Here is a 17,451-nt window from a genome sequence, read left to right as displayed (position 1 = left end):
CTATTATCACCATTAAACGAACGTTCTTCTAATTGTAAATCTCCCTTCACGATATTTATACAATCTGAAAGAATTTAATTAATTTTCTCGAAGCTTTTTCCTTAAAAAAAAAATCGAACGGAGAAGACTGAACTTTGGACATTGAGCTCGTGGCCGAACTATTTCGAGTCAAGAATCGAACAAACTATACGACGGCTGGCACGAAACACAAAAATCGAAGTTCATCTGGCCGATCGTGAATCTCGATCGGATCGCCGAACGATCTCCGATTAGTGTCACGCCCCGACCGTCGTCCGTTTATTCCAATAACGAGTTCCATGCCGCTGGTAGAGAAAAGAAAGGGCGCAGAGGAGCGGAAGAGTGACGAGTTTTACAAAAAGAGAGAGAGAGAGAGAGAGAGAGAGAGAGAGAGAGAGAGAGAGAGAGAGAGAGAGAGAGAAAGAGAAAGAGAGACAGAGACAGAGAAAAGCCAAACGTAACTCGCGCATTGGTCTACGAAATCGTGTCGCTATTATTTGTCGACGAGTTGATTGTCGATTGGCTACGAACGCGTTCGAAGAGAGGTACTAGTAATTATTACGACCTAGCTGAATTCCAAATGGCAACAGAGAGTGTTACTCTGTTCTACGGAAATGAAGAGACTCGCGATGTGAGTCGAGCGAATGTAATGTAACGTTGCGAACGAATCATTTTCTAATTTGCACGTTGGATTAATGCAACGACGTTCCGCATTTGTGCTCATATATATGTATGGTGGTACTTTATAATTAAGTACATATCACTTTTCACCGTCTACGCTCTTGGTAGAACGAAGTCGTGATTTTGTTCCTGCGATGGTCGTTTAATAATTAAAGCGCTTATCTGGCTGGCATGAAAGTAGTTTTAACAAAATTGCAGGATATCGCATGGATGTAGTTCGAACGAACGTGTGTACGCGAACATAGAGATAGACGTAGATAGAAAAAGGAAAGAGAGAGAGAGAGAGAGAGAGAGAGAGAGAGAGAGAGAGAGAGAGAGAGAGAGAGAGAGGACGATCGAGCGGCAAACAGAGGAAGAGAACAGTGCAAGAGTCTCTGAATACCAGACCATCAGAATGGACCACGTACTCCCCATTCTGCCGTTGTTGGTGGTACTGCAGTTGCTGCGCGGCAGTGCGCGAATGGATCTACAAAATATCGGGAGTGTTTGATGTGCTTCCCCATTTACTCAAATGGCGTGAAATTCGACAAAGCTGCTGAGTGGCACTGGCTACTAGGCTCGAATGTCCGATGCGACTAGCAACCAACGATGGCACCCTTTCCGCAAACTCCCATCTATCCCACCTATCCTCTCTCTTTCTCTTCCATCGTCCCTCTCTCATCCTCCCCCTGACGCACCTCACCCACGGCATTTTTCTCATTCAACCGCTCGCCCTTCCGGTGGACCACGAGCTCTGGCATACCCTTTTAAAGCATCACCGAATTTCATTTGGCGCTCGGCACCAGCTGATTAAATGCTTCTACCGGAGATGTAAATTCTCGCCCGCGGGATAAATGAAACGCACGTCGGAAGTACTATCCGTTACTACCATGTCCCTTTGACTTTTCGTCTTCGAAGCCGCACAAACTCATCCGATCTCGCATCACTGATATCATCTTCTTTTTTCATTTCTCTCTTCCTTTCTCTCTCTCTCTCTTTTTTTTTATTTCAACATTGCGGAATTATACGTGAACATTTTCCAAAAACATGGATCGTTAAAATACGTTAAGATCTTCTTCCTTATATTACGTATATCTGAAAATATACAGGGTATGGCAACGAAATTATTCATGACAAAACAAAATTGTTCAAAGAACGTTAATTGAAGAAAAATGAAATTCCAGATGTTTGTAAAAGTTGGTCACGTGCGTGGGGTTCTTTTGTGATAAATTTTTTTATTAGAAAGAAGTTACTTTACGCACTGACGCTATTTATTTGCACGCGAGCACGAGCCAAATCGCCTTCCTAGAAAGCAATTACTGTCAACACGTGTAATGATAGTGATGGTTTGTTAATGATGAAACAAAAGAGAATGAAAAAAAATCAGATCCTCAAAGTTCTATTTTCGGAACTTTGTATTGTGCTTTTAGCTATCATCATTGTCGCACATATGCACAATACACGCAAAAACACAGATATATACAGATGTGCGCGTCATTTCTTTCTCTTTTTTCCTTTTACTTGCCCTGGCCAGTTAATAAAAACCACAGCCCTAGGGTAAAGATTAAATCGCGAACGGAACTCCCTTTCTCTCTTTGTTCTCCTTCACGCAGAGAGCTCGCTATCTTTCATCCCCGGAGGCGCGAGGCCTTCCTCTACTACGAGGATAACTTTTACCCGATGATTTCGCCGTTGAAAGCGTTAATCTCGTCCATTGGTTCGAAAGATAGAAAAAGAAAAAAGAAAAGAAGGGGAAGAAAGAGAAAGAGAGAGAGAGAGAGAGAGAGAGGGAGAGAGAGAGAAAAAGAAAGAAAGAGAGAGAAGCGGTCGAACGAGAGCGCGAAAATATAATCGCGGCGTGATTGCGGGTCATGGGTAGGTGATTTAGACACCAGCGTTCAGTACGGAGAGGGTCGGAAGTGTCGATGACGCCTCGGCTGCACTCAGATCAAGGATACGAAGGGAGCTGCACTAACACGGTGGTAGGACTCGTTTGCTCGTAAGTCAAGCATATACCTATCGAGACCTCTTTATTGTCACGCATACACACATAAACGTATGGCGTATGGATTTGCAAGGGTATCGGTAGGGATAACTCTAGCGAGCGAAAATTCGTCGGTAAATATGCACGCCCACCTTTTCGATTCTCCTCGTCTCTACACACCTATCTCTACCTCTTTCCCTTCCACCTTCCTTCTCTATTCTACTCCTCCTCCTCCTCGTTGTAACCCCTCGATTCACGTTCGATCCCAGCTTCACGATAAAATAACAGAATAATCCCCGGGTATATCGACGTCGCTCTACCACCGCCGCTGGCACATTCAATTCTACGGAATCTCGTATCATCTGATATACACTTAATCCCTCGAGTGAAACAGTGACTGCGCCACCAATTCCGACGAGGGAGAGACCGACCGACTTGCCTGCGAAAGCGAGTCTGCTTCTGCTGAGCGCGCGCGTTCATGCGAGAAAGAGAAAGAGAGAGAGAGAGAGAGAGAGAGAGAGAGAGAGAGAGAGAGAGAGAGAGAAAGCGTGGAAGAGTGAGAGAGATGGAACAAATGATGGAAATGAAGAGAGAGAGAGAGAGAGAGAGAGGAAGACCGTCGAGGAATCAGGAGTCGGCGAATGAGGAAGAGGAAGGACAAACGGAGAGGCGGGCTTGGAAAATGGGAATAAAGACAGAGAGAGACAGAGAGAGACAGAGAAAGAGAGAAAGAGAGAGAGAGAGAAAGAGAGAGAGAGAGAGAGAGGGAGTAAGAGAAACAGAGAGTGAAGGGAAGAGGAAAAGGGAGAGAGAGAGAGAGAGAGAGAGAGAGAGAGAGAGAGAGAGAGAGAGAGAGAGTGAAGGGAAGAGGAAAAAGGAGAGAGAGAGAGAGAGAGAAAGAGAGGTCGTCCAATAACAGTCACCCTCGTATTTCCTTTCATTCAGAGTCGAAGGAAACCTATGTCGATGAAACGGAATCTCAAGCCGGTGCCGAGAGCTGATATTTGCACCGACGATACTCTCGAAGACTGTTTAACGATAGTAGCTTCAGCTGAGCCAGTATTTTGTGGTATAGGTGCGTTATATCAACGGCTTCAAACGATACCAGTCACCGTCTGCTTCCCTTGACTTCGACCAACGTTGGTCCATGTGTTGATACACACCTGATATCTATCACTCAGTCCCTCTACCTTCTTTCATTCTTTTTTCTTTTTTTCTTGATATTCGGAGCAATGTTGAATCTTCCTTCTCATTCTTTCATGTCCTAAACGTAAGCTTTCATGAATCACGAATTTATATGCATCGTATCCATCCGTACGGTGCGTCTAGCCTTTGCAAATCGACCTGCTCTCTCGTATATGATTCCCCGTAAAATTCATCGGCGCTTGTCTCTCGATCTTGACGTCGATACAACGCGACGAATATTTTACCTAGCCTGATCCGTCTTAAATCTTTGACGTTTGCCAAGATGAACGTAATAATTTTCATATAAACGCTTAGAAGATATGGTACGAAATACAGAGTGCTTCGAAATTATCTGTCGGAAATGTGTGATAAAGTGATATTACTCGAGACTGATTTTCAGGAAAATTAATTATCCATCTAAGAATTAATTAACTATGTCTTATATATCTTTGTAAAATGAATTATCTATAAGATAAATAGATGGCTCTAATTTTGTCAGGATTCTAATTTTATCAGGATTATCGGGACACCCCGTATATGTCTCATACGAATTTCAAATGGTATCTACCGACGACGATAATGGATCGGATATTAGCGATCGATTTGACGATGGAAAATCATGGTTGCGCGTCGCTTGCGCTTTAAGAAAATTTTCGCAGGATCAACGAAAAGACGGAAGACGGATTGGTTGCATCGAGAAGCTCTTGATAAAGTGGTAAAATGATGCTCGTCATGTGAGAAAGTTTTATAAGTAAGAAAGGTTCGATAGTTTCTCTCTCTCTCTCTCTCTCTCTCTCTCCTTTTCTCTTTTATTTTTTTCTCCTCCTGGCGCTACTTGAGTAGGGATAAAAATCTGAAAAGGCGATTAGGATATAGATATCATGCGTGGCACGCACAAACGATGAGCTCGATCGGGTGGCTGACTGTGAGCGTCTTCCGATTAGGCCAATTGTAGGGAACTAGTGCGTGTCACTTTGATTCCGATCGGCTCTCGATATATGTAGAAAGCCGTAATACTCTGTGTTTACATAGTTCGGGATCAGTTTAAGCGCCTTAAGCACACAGTGTGGTATCTAGATGTATAAGAGTATTTGAACCAATCAACCGATTGACTAGCCTGCTGAGATTCGGCGATCGTTTTCTGTCGGACCATCGTTGACGGATTAATTTACTATAATCTGACGCACGAGTAGGATTCACTCTAGCGAAATTTAGATCCCGTTATTAATGCCGGCGAAATGTTTCTTATAATCCTTTGCGTGTTTTGTACCAATAAATAAAACCTTTGAAACTCTACGTGTACATAATTACACAGGTATGTTGTTTGAGATGCACGTTCGAAGAAACGAACAAATATAAATTATCTGACCAGTATGTTGGTGATAAAGAAAGAGACCAATTTAAAACGCATAAGCCGCTACCGTTGCAAGACAAAACTCCTTGATTAGACACATCAATAATCATTTATCGTAGAGGACCGGAGAGAGAAATAAAAATCAGTGAACCCTAGGTGGTCTCTGTCCTTTCAGTGTCCTTTCTCTGTCTTTCTATCCTTCTCTCGATCCAAGGCATTCCGATTTGATTTTAGGTTGGTGTTCATCTCTCTCGCTTTCATCCTGTCAGAAAAACAAACCGATTCATGGACTCGTGTCGCCATTGACAAGAAGATCCTGCCGCGCTGCAATCTCGACGAATAATGACCAGTCGTTCGCAAGAGAGAAAGAAAAGAAAGAAAAGGAAGAAGTCTTCTTACCGTGTTCGTCTACGTGCTCGTGCCCTCGCTTCGTAGTCTGACGTGGATCGTCTTATTATTTATGCATTTATTCAATTGTATTTGAATAATTGGCCACCCGACAGCAGGAGAAGCAAATAAACGGACTTTCGCTACGCGGCGTACGATATGATTATAGGATAAGGGGATCCTTTGCGTATAAATCAGAGCAAACAATGCAATGCATGTTTATCAGGCAGCAAGCGTGTAGGTAAATAAGCGAGAGAGCTATCTTCTACCGACGTTATCCAAGTTTCGCGATAATTAACTCTGTGTAGTGGGGATCGATGAATAACAGGATTCCGTTTGATTTGATGTCAATTTAAGCAAAATATTTCTCAATTTATTCCTGACGATCCGTTTTTTATTACCATTAATCTTTGTATACAAAAGTTTCATCCATTATTATCATTTTATACTTTTTCACTTTGATCTTACTTCTTTTTTTATATCGATGTTTCATCCAAGAGAAAACAGAATTCCAGTCTCGTCGATTGTACACATATACACACACGTATAAACGTCTACGAAACATCGGAGTAGTTACAATGGCACTTTCTTTCTCTCTGTCTCTCTTTATCCTTGGTATGCAACCAACGGTGGAATACAATGCATTTTCATAAGACCACGACAAGGAAGTCTTCGCGGCGGTCGAGAGACATTCGCGTATCAACGCAACGATAGAATTCATGTGTAATTCTTGCGGGCACGCAGAGAGTGAGAAAGAGAGAGAGATGGAGAAATAGAAAGAGAGAGAAAGAGGAAGAGAGGGAGAAAGAGAGAGAGATAGACCAAGCAGCAGGCGGTAGCGCGGAATTTCTCTTCGGAGAATATGTACACCCTGGCGAGCTTCTACCATCGCTACTACTGAATTAATCGAATCGTTCTGGAGAATAACTTATCGTGGCTGCCGTACATGCCACTTTGCCTTCCAGCTATAATCGGTACGCGTGTATAATAGAGAGAGAGAGAGAGAGAGAGAGAGAGAGAGAGAGAGAGAGAGAGAGAGAGAGAGAGAGAGAGGGAGAGGGAGAGAGTGGGTGTACGTATGCATAATGTTCTTAGAAGACGAGTGGGATGTTATTGGTTCGTACATATATTCACCACGAAGATTGTTCTATGCTTAGCTTCTTATGAAACGCATCTCGTTGATGAGCTTGTGGCCCTTTAGTATCAATCTCTTTGTAATCTAAAGTTCGCAGCATATAAAACATTTAAATTTCTTAAGAATTTTATGTTTGTTTATATTCTTGTAAATATTCTCATCGTTAATTTAAAAAATTATTTTAAAATTTATATCAAAAGATAAAAATGATTTAACTTCTTTATTCGATTAGTTAGTTACCTCGATAATACTTATCCAATTCTATTCCAGTGGCAGCTTTAATTTCGTAGGAGGAAATTGGTCGGCGTTACTCTGAACGAAGTGCACACTCTGTTCCAATTATCAGGAACACTGTCTTACGGACCTTCTAAAATTGTACGTTTCACGAAGATTTCGGAACTCAAAATCGTTTGGAAGAAGGACGTAAGTAGAGAAGTGGTCGAGTAGTTCGGTGTCGGTCAATAGATCAAACAGGTTTCATTATTCCGAGATTGTTACGCCTCGGCAGAGAGCGTGGCAAGTTGAAGGTTAGGGGCTTACCGTTCTTGCAACAAGAGGAGGAAGACGCGTCGCGTGGCGCACGAACGAGTGGTAGGAGAACGTTCTGTCTCTTTTTCTTGTAAGGTATATACAACGATCTTTCTCTCTCTCTTTTGTCCTGGAACACTTGAGCTATCTTCGTTGCTCTACAAGTTTCTTCTCTCTCAACGACACCCGTACGACGACTTGTTCCCTCCCTCTCGCGCTCTCATTCTCCCTCCTGTCTTATATACGCACCACCGTTGGACTGGCTAGCGTACGGCTCGTGCGGGTTCGGTAATATTCGTGTGCATTCGGGCATATTCGCCGGGGTAGCGGCGCGCGCCTCGTGTCTCGCGGAACATATCGTTCAGTATGCACCGTACAGTCGCCGCGTTGGGAGTGTATGGTTTTTCGTGCTGCGAAAATCTGCATCCGAATGAATACGAATGAATAGAGATACAAAGACGAAGATAGGGGAATAAAAAATAAAAAAGAAAAAAAAATAGATTACCGTTGAATAGTGCAAATTCTATAAAAGTATCAGGAATCGATGCTTCTATTCGATTTGAAAAAATTAATAGAAGATAGTGTCGCATTGAAAAAAAAAAATTTTTAAAGAAAATCTCATGTATTTTTCACTAGCTTCCTATCTTATTTTTCTAATCTCACTTTCTTGTGTAACATACGTATAGATCGTCGTCCTCGTTCAAAGGGGATCGTCGAAGGATTCGTTAGCTCGTCGGGTGGATCCTTGAGAGGTCACGAAGTGGTAGCGATTAGGCGGTGACTTCTTTGGGAGCAGTCACGTCTTTCTTAATCCTCCAGTTGCCTTCCCATCAGGGATGACGGTTTTCGGTGAATAATGTACTTAACGGTCGATCATAACGGTCGAACGAGGGGGTAGCCACGGTGGAAGGAATAGCTTGCGAAGAAAAGCCAAAGATAAAGAGGATAGTAGAGCGAAAAAAGGAGAGAAATAATAATTGTTATGGACACCGACGTGACGTACGAGCGAGTTCGTATCGTTCGAGGAGGCGGGAATCCGTCGGTACAAGAAACGAACGACACGCGGCCTGGAGAAATCGATCGCCTCGAGTTTTCAACAAGTTGTAAATCGAGAAACCGCCATTTGTACGGTTCGCGAAGAGCTATGCGGTGAAGAAGTGTCGCGAGTGCGTGTCTCGCGGTCGGGACACGAATCTAACGTGTTTTCTCAGTTTTCGTTTCTTTTTTTTGTTTTTTTTTTTTCTTTTTTTATTTCCTTCCAGATATATTCTCGTTCTTTGTATGATCCACAAAGGATTCGATAAACCGTGTATTCGTGACTCACGTCGTGAAGTATCGATCGAATCGGCGAGTGATCCGCGAAAATATTCTCGGAAGTTCCTTTCTTAAACGAACGGTTTCGCCGAGAGATTCTCAAGTGAGTGATTCGTGCCACCGTAGGTTTATACTGCGACGTTTCGAGATCGAGGAGTGGATTCGTTCTTGTGTCGGAACATTTTAATCAGTCAATATAATTGGATAGGATTTCATAATCGATATTAGGTAAGTGCCGTTATCTTTCTAATTATAATTTGATCTATCATAAGTAATAGCGAGTTTGTAAAAGAGCAAAAACATATTTATAATTATACAATACGAGAATATTAATAAATAGTTACGAAAAGTACTACTACGATCCCGCGGAAAGAAATGGAACGTTCGATTTATCAATGTGACAACCCTTTCTTATGGTAATACAACCTTTTGTAATTATTAAGAGACCCATGGTTCGGGAAACGTTGTCATGTAGCAATAAATCGTGGCTTGCTTCCTGTTTGGATAATGAACGGGGAACCTGCTGTTACAAACGTCTGGCCTCGTTAAGGCGCATTAGAACGCGTTATAATACATCGCATTATCTCACCGAAGCTTAATGATTCGCGCTTGGTTATATTCAAATAAAATCGATATGCCAAAACATATGCATTCACAATAATGCTTTCTCGATATGTTCTATTATGGATATTGATTTTGATCGAGCTTGCACGAATACGAAAATTTCGAGGGTTGTCGATTAAGTTCTCGAAACTATTATAAGTATTTGATGATATTACGAAGTGGTTAAGTAAAAAAAGGTGTCTGTGTATGTCTTGGTGTGAGTGTTGGGTGGAGGGGATGGGTAGGAGAATCTCATTGGCGCGAAAACGAGCAACGCGATTGGTTCGTTTGACGGTTGACACGATGAACGCGACTCGAAATTTCGCGCTTCGCTAACTGACGCGAGTTGTCTAGAGGTAAAAAAAGAATTAAAAAAAAAAAGAAAATAAAAATAAAACAATAAAAAAGAAAAAGAAAGTAATATTTCCGCTTCGTTAGTCTTTATTATCATCGAGTCATTAGCTTTTAACCGCAAGTATATGTATACATACGCCTTGTATAAAACCACGAACACTGTTGGTCAGGTTGAGATAATTGAAGCGTCACTGACCGATCCTCGGGTGCGCGAAATTCTCATCGTTTCGATGTTAATTAGCGACGCGAAAATGTTTACATCGAAAATGTTCGAGTGCACGAGTAATAATTTAATAATAAACTTCTCTCTTGCGTATATAATGATGTGGACCACGCGACTACGTTTGTATCAGGATTTTTGAGGTACGCCAGGGAATTAGATTGCAGGAAAATTAGTAGTACTATCTTTCGACGTTTCTTTTTTTTTTTTTGTTTTCTTGCTTTCTCTTTTTTTCTCTTTTTTTTCTTTTCTTTTTATTTCACGGCGCTTTTGCGTATGCCTTGACGAAAAAATTATAATTATTATGTATTCTGTATAGAATGTCGCTTGACGTCAGTCCGTAGCTCATGAAACTTGTACTTTCTTAAGGATCGACTAAACTTCTTTAAGATTCAGAGTGGCACGAACTTCTGCTGCTGAATTTTGATTACTTTATTATTTGTTTAAAAGGAGAAAGAGCGAGAGAAAGAGAGAAAGAGAGAGAGAGAGAGAGAGAGAGAGAGAGAGAGAGGAAAAAGAGAACACATTGGTCTTTTAATAGGCAGATACAAAAATTTTTCCACAAGAAAAACGTCTTTTTATCGTCACAAAATTGTTATATTTATACGCTGAATTATTTCAAGATTCATTATAGGTATTCGAGATAAACGTTCGAGAGAGATAAAGATAAAGCAAGCGAGCGAACGAGCGAGAGAGAAAGAGAGAGAGAGATATGACGTTGTACGAAAAAGTCGTTGAATTATTCGTGGTCAGGAGCTTGTAGTTTCGTCGTTCTGGTATCCAGATGAACCCTGAGACTCGAAATAGCGGATTAACCTAGAGGAAAGTTTCTATATCCTAAGTGATTTTGGGTTACAACTTCCAAGGTCCCGGGATCCAGCGATTTTCATTGATGTCGGCCAGTTTCGTACGACAAAGCGCTTCCCGTTGACGTAGCACGAACCGTTCGGCCATTACTAATGAGATACTAATGAGGTACAAGGGATACCCTTCCTTTTGAGACCAACTATTATAATAATAACCACAACAATAACAACAACAACAACAATAATAATAATAATAATAACAATAATAATCAATGTTAAATAAGTTCTTTCTTTTAATTGATTTTGTCTCGTTTAATTGGATTGCATATTTTCTTACAACATACATATAAGACGCGTTACGTGTATATATGTATGTATTGTCCTGTTACATTGAAACATGCAGAGATCAATTATAACTCGTCTTCGAAGAATAATATTCTTTTTAAAGAGGGTGAACCAATTTAGCGAGAGAACAAATGCATCGCTAATATATTAGAAACACTCCGAGAACGATTTAGTGATACGATTCTCTCTTAGAAGGATGGGATCGTTTGTTAGGAGAAGCCGACTTCAAAGAATTATTCTACGAAGCGAGAGGGGTTACCGCCATACGAAACTCGTTCAAGAAGATGACTGCTCACGCGATGTGCTTTTGGGACGTATATAGTATAGGATAATTCCTATGGTCACGATCGCGTTTTAACAATCTAAATTAGCCTCTTGTCACTTGTTAACCAGTTATTTTCTTGAATTTCAAGGACTCGAGAACGTTTGATCTGAAGTAGGAAGAACCATGAAAACAATTTTGGGCGTTTCGGGTGCGAGTAAATTGGGTCTTTTTCATTTTATTTTACTTTATTTTATTTTATTTTATTTTATTTATTTATTTTTTTTTTCTTTTAATAAGTGGTAGGTAGTCATTATTTATGGATTTATGTACAGATGAAATGAAGGCGGTCGCTTTGGGCCTCGTAAGATATGAGCTCACATGACAACATAAAAAGTAATATTGTATAATAAATTTAATTTAATATCCGTTGATCGATATATAATTTTTGTTTCTACATTTGCAACTGTATAATCGAATTTAGACGATGTATTTCTTGTTTCGTCATTTGTATGAATGGTCAAAGTAAGAAAATATACGTTAAATATTCTGTAGAACTGATTTATTCTAATGGATCCCATAAAAAATTTGTAACGTTTTTGAATACTAAATCCTGGCCAATGATGATAGCGTATCTAATTCTAACGAGGATTTTCTGATACGCAGCATATTTTTCCACAAAAAAATTTTGATTTCTGATAGTAAGAAGGAAGAGATAGTTTACGTAACGGTATTGAAAACAACGTGACGCAACGGTATGTTGGTTCTCAAGTTACTGTAAGAAATATAAGAACGTTTTATTATTATAAATCATCGATTATAATACTCTTCGTGGATGTCGCTTTTCTTCCAATGTCTTCTTTTCCTATTTCTTCTTTCACTTCCATCTTTTTCTTCTTCTTCGACTTTTTGCTCGATTGCTTTTTATTTTTACTATTGCGTTTTGTTGCATCAGAATGGTGCTTTTTAATAATTTATCGAGCAAATGGAATGCGTAATACCTCTAGCAGCTACTTCGAAATGGGAATCGAGAGAAACACTCTGTTTGACGTAAGACTTGAAATTAATTATATCCGAGCTAGTTGATTCCGTAACGTTGAATTCTCTGTCTCTCTCTATCTGTCTCTCTCTCTCTCTCTCTCTCTCTCTCTCTCTCTCTCTCTCTCTCTCTCTCTCTCTCTCTCTCTCTCTCGCTCATTCGCAATGAGTAGAAAATAATATTCACTGTATTAAAATAATTCAGAGCGAGCAAGCATTCGTATGTAACGAAGTATATATATTTATTATAATTTAATATATATAATTATATATATATATATATATATATATATATATATATCAAATAACTCTTTTTTTATTTTTTATATTTCATTTATTTTTGGTTTTATAAATTTTTTCTATATGGATTTTCCATATAATGGAGTTATTTGAGGTGGTAATAATTATTGATTCGCTCGGTATATACGTAAGTAAATATTTGTCCATATATCGTATAAAGGTTTTCTGTACTCAAAGTCGTATAATGATGCAACATTTTCATTGAAATAAATCATTTATTATATTAAGACAGTGTTCTTTATTTCTTTCTTTTTCTTTCTCTATATATATACACACACACACACATATATATATATATATATATATGTAAAGGAGTATGTTGCTTGTTACTACAGAAAGGAAAGTAGATGTAAAATCTGGCACTGGAAAGAATTGAATGGACCTGTTTCCAAGGAATAACAATCGGTATATTACCTAGAAACGTTCCTTTGAAGGCACTTTCGTAAAAATCTTGGCGTATCTCTTGGAAAGCTATTTTCAAAGATATAGGTAGGTACGAACGGTGTATCATCATTGATTTTGCATTTTTCTCTTTATCTTTCTATCTCTATCTCTCTCATTCAGTCAATGTAGTAAATATCTACGTTACTTTGCTTAAAACCTTTCTTCAATCGTCTCGTCATTGAATCTCATTATTCTCTGTCTCTCTCTCTCTTTTTCTTATCGTCTTTCTTTTGCGAGTTAAGTGTTATCATTTCAAATGATATATTATATCCATATTTAGATTTTAACTCATTGCATAATATTTGTAAACGTTTAAAAAGCTTCTACGGTTCACAAGGAATTATTATTGATAAAGATTACATTATTTGATTAATAATTCAAACGCAATAGAGAAGAAAGACTAGGCCGATCGATTTCGCTTAGAATATATAATATCGGTTATCATAACAGCCGTTAGATCGTTCGAAGTACGATGCTTTTGATACTGTTAACCATCATCACGTAACGGAGTAATCGAGTACGTTAACGTTTGGCTCTATGGTTTAATCGATAGTAGTGTACTCTTGATAGATTTAGGGGAATATCGTAAGTGTACTCGAAAAGAGTGTTTCGAACGTTAACGAGACATTAATGAAGCACTCAATACGCAATGTCTCTTACTTATTTACATTTTCGTGATAGAGATCGTTTATAGCTACTGGTGATATTTGTATTAAAGTATATAGGAGATTATTGCGAAAATATTATAGTTGATTCGCTATTAATTTCAATCGTCAGAAACATTTCATAATCCCAATCGAATTCTCTTATTATCGATATCTCGTATCGCCGATATATATGACGTTCATGAGTACGGGAGTAGAGAAGAAGTGGAGGAACTAGGAGGCGGCTACTAATGGTCACAGAGGTGGTGGTGGTAAAGAAGGAGAGGAGGGGAGAGTACAGGTCGTGTCCCGATTCAATCTCGATCATACGCGACGACGATCAGAGGCTATGATTTCAACGTCCAATGATGCTTTTACATCGAGATCTCTGAGCTTAAGCACTCGATTACATTCTCGGAATTATGTCCTTCGGAATCGTCCTCGAATTCTCTTCGTGGCAGACATTGGCTAAGAATTTGAGTTATTTTGCAATCTCTATCGTGATTTCCTTCCTCAATGAAATCGTTAAACTCGTATAAGTACGTAGGTTCTGATCATATCGTGATATTTTATGATTTCGATTTGTTTCCTTATTATAATTGAAACGATTTTGTTATAAGTGCCAAAGAGAATCTTATGAAAGTAGGAAACAGAGAGATCGTGATCCCTTACTCTTCCGTTTAATCCAACGGCATTTTTGTTACGTCGTCTATACTATGCATCGCCTCGTACGATTCATTTTCGAAAGCATCGTTACGAGTAACTCAGCTTGGTGAGTGCGTTACAAAAAGAGATGGAGAGAGAAAGAGAGAAAGAGAGCCACACGATCGCAGATTCAATGTATAACGTCAGCAATCGAGACAGTGATCGAGAGTTCCATCGGCAACGGGTTTGGAATTGCCGATGGAGCCGAATACGAGTCGGTGAATGCGAGAAAGGAGAATCAGCAGAATAGAATTCAATGTGGGAGAAGGGTGGATGACAGGGGTGGTAACGTGGAGCACCAATGGAATGGAGGAGTCGAAGAGGAAGAAAGAGGCAGAGAGAGAGAGAGAGAGAGAGAGAGAGAGAGAGAGCTGGGTGGACGCGATGGGTACCGTCCATGATGGAGGAAAACGGAGTACGAAGGAGGGTGACAAAAATGAATGGCAGAGCCAGGAGTTCGAGCTTTAATGTTCCTTGCACGATGATGTCGAGCTTGAAATGTTTTGCGCAACGAGAAAGATGCTTCGAAGGAAGGACTGATTCCTAGTGCTTTACCTTCGTCTCTTCGTATGTATGTTTGTATGTATGTATGTATGTATGTATGTATGTATGTTTCTTTCTATTTCTATTTCTATTTCTATTTCTATTTCTTTTCTTTTCTTTTCTATCTCTTCTGTATATACGTATTATATGTACATATGTATTGTAAGATATGATTTACCGGGGAATTGCTTTGGAGAATCGTATTTCACCGTCGATCGTCCGAAGAGAGAGCTCTGTTTCTTGAAAATATCTATCCAAGAAGACGACTACGACAACGACGACGAATACTACCACGAGGAAGAGGAAGACGAGGACGAATAGAAGTGGCTTCGAGCGAGCGTGCGTCTGCCATAAATCGATAAAAATTATTATTAGACGATATACGCGAAGTTTACTTCACGAAATTGGCCATTTTATCGTTCTCTCTCTCTCTCTCTCTCTCTCTCTCTCTCTCTCTCTCCTTTCTTTTCTCCTTTTTCTTTTTTAATATTATCAATCATTGTATTCTTCTCTAATCAACGACATCTTATTTTGTCGTTGACGATTATTTCGATATGTTCCGAGGTTTTATTTGATATATTAAACATTTTATCTAATTATATTAACGTCAAAAGAACATAAAATTCAAAATTTAAATGATATTGTATCAAAAGCTAGGCCGATTCTAGCTTGTTTATACTCTTAAGGGAATCAATCAAATAAAGAGGCTTCTGCAGTTAACAGTGAGAGCGACAGAATGAAAGAGAGAGAGAAAGAGAGGAAGAGAAAGAGAATGGAAAAATGAGTTCAAAAATTCCATCAAGGATACTAGCGTGACCACGATCGCGCGATGTCAGGCTCGCTAGGAAATGTAATAGCCTGGCAGGCACTTGTATTTGATATAGGAGCATTTGACGTTGACAAAGGGTTGTATTCGATAAAGCTAAGGAGTCACCGATAAAACTATCCAATTTGTCAATTTTTCAATACTCTTAGATGCCAGAACGGAAAGGCGAAATATCGTGGATGTTATATGTTCTTACTCACTCCTTCTCTCTCTCTCTCCTTCTCTCTCTCTCTCTCTCTCTCTCTCTTTCTCTTTCTTTCTCTTTCTTTCTTTCTCTCTCTTTATTATTCTCTCAATAAATACCAATCCTTAAATCACAACGGGTTCCAAATAGAAATTATTATACATTGCAATGCGATCTATTAACAAGTACGATTTTCAATATAATTTTTCTTCTTTAATTGTTACCTATTATGTAATAAACTCTTTATGTCGATATTATTATTTTAAATCACTTCAGAGATACCCATATATATTCTATTCACTTTGTTGGAGAACACGCAAGGCCAGAGTTAGTTTTCTAATGCGATCGTCCTTTGATTATCGTTCGCATCAAGAACTTATATCCGTAGACGTTCGGGCATGTACCAGAACCCATAACGAAGTTCCCTTTGATCCGTTCCCTTGAAACGAACCCCTATGGTAGCTCTGTATATTAGGCGGTAAATTCGATATAGGCGCGCTAAGTTTTCGCTGACGTGAAACTAGGTCATTGTTTTGCGACAAGAGATATTATTTTTCTCTCTTTCTCTCTTTCTCTCTCTCTCTTTCTCTCTCTCTCTCTCTCTGTTTATATATATATATATATATATATATCTCTTCTCTCTCTTTCTCTGTTTATCTCTTCTTCTCTCGAAGGATCACTCGATACGAACTTTTGAAAAATATTTCTATGCAAACCTGGCACCCGCATCTTTCTCGACTTTCTTCTTTTTCTTAACGCGTTCGAATAAGCTTATCGAACATGATAGATCCACGGCGAAAAATATTTATATATACTTAAGAGTATAAAACGAAAACTTTTCTTTTTTTTTTCTTTTCTTGTTTTCCTTTTTTTTTTTTTCTATAACTAGAAAATCACATATCTTTTTAATACTAAATATCGTAATTTGTTGGTATAAATCAAGTACCTTTAGTATTAACGTTTTGTGTTGGGATATAGCGTTAGGGTTACTTACTACTTGTTTGTTAGTTCGATCAAGTTTCACAACGTCCATTCCGTCGTAAGTGGTATGGCAGGAAAGACAAAAGTTCGATGGGAACTCGATGTGAGCACACGCACGGTACTTGAGAAGTAATCCTTTCTAGACGTTGGATATCACCGATAGGAATTAGTAGAGGGATCGACGACGACACCGTACTATCCGGACGCGTTAACGCTCTCAGAAATGGTTTCGTGATGAAGCTAGAGATGCGCTTTGTGTATGTTTGTTAGAGTATATACGTATATACGTATGTGTTAGAGAGAGAGAGAGAGAGAGAGAGAGAGAGAGAGAGAGAGAGAGAGAGAGAGAAAGAGAAAGAGAGAGAGAGAGAGAGAGAGAGAGAGAGAGAAGATAGGGATAGGAATAGAGATAGAGTAGAGGAGTACCGCATTATGCATTGGTACTTGCTTTGTAGGAGCGTTAGTGTCGAGCGAGTAGGAACCGCTTAAATTGCATTTTAGCGCTGGAGGAGTATCGCGGACGTTAATCGAGCTTATCGGTTTTGCACTCGGCAATGTACCTACGCAATGTCGATCGGTTTTAACGTCTGCAAAAGCCGATACTAATGCGTAATGCGGGTTTCCCCCCAAC

The 17,451-nt window shown here is 39.4% G+C and overlaps 1 protein-coding gene across 3 annotated transcripts in view; it reads left to right on the top strand.

Annotated features, from left to right (window-relative positions):
* Positions 1 to 7,575: 7,575 nt before the first annotated feature.
* LOC124948944 (hemicentin-2-like) overlaps positions 7,576 to 17,451 on the top strand; it is a 260,665-nt gene continuing 250,789 nt past the window's right edge. The window contains exon 1 of one of the 3 annotated variants that reach the window (XM_047493314.1): positions 7,576 to 8,793. The gene's annotated coding sequence lies outside the window, so the exon portion shown is untranslated. The remainder of the gene's footprint in view (positions 8,794 to 17,451) is intronic. The other 2 variants (XM_047493315.1, XM_047493316.1) reach the window with 2 other exon arrangements.

Source organism: Vespa velutina, chromosome 4 (assembly GCF_912470025.1).
Source record: "Vespa velutina chromosome 4, iVesVel2.1, whole genome shotgun sequence".
NCBI lineage: Eukaryota > Metazoa > Arthropoda > Insecta > Hymenoptera > Vespidae > Vespa > Vespa velutina.
The sequence above is the reverse complement of the archived record's forward strand: the minus strand, read 5'-3'. Positions and strand labels throughout refer to the sequence as shown.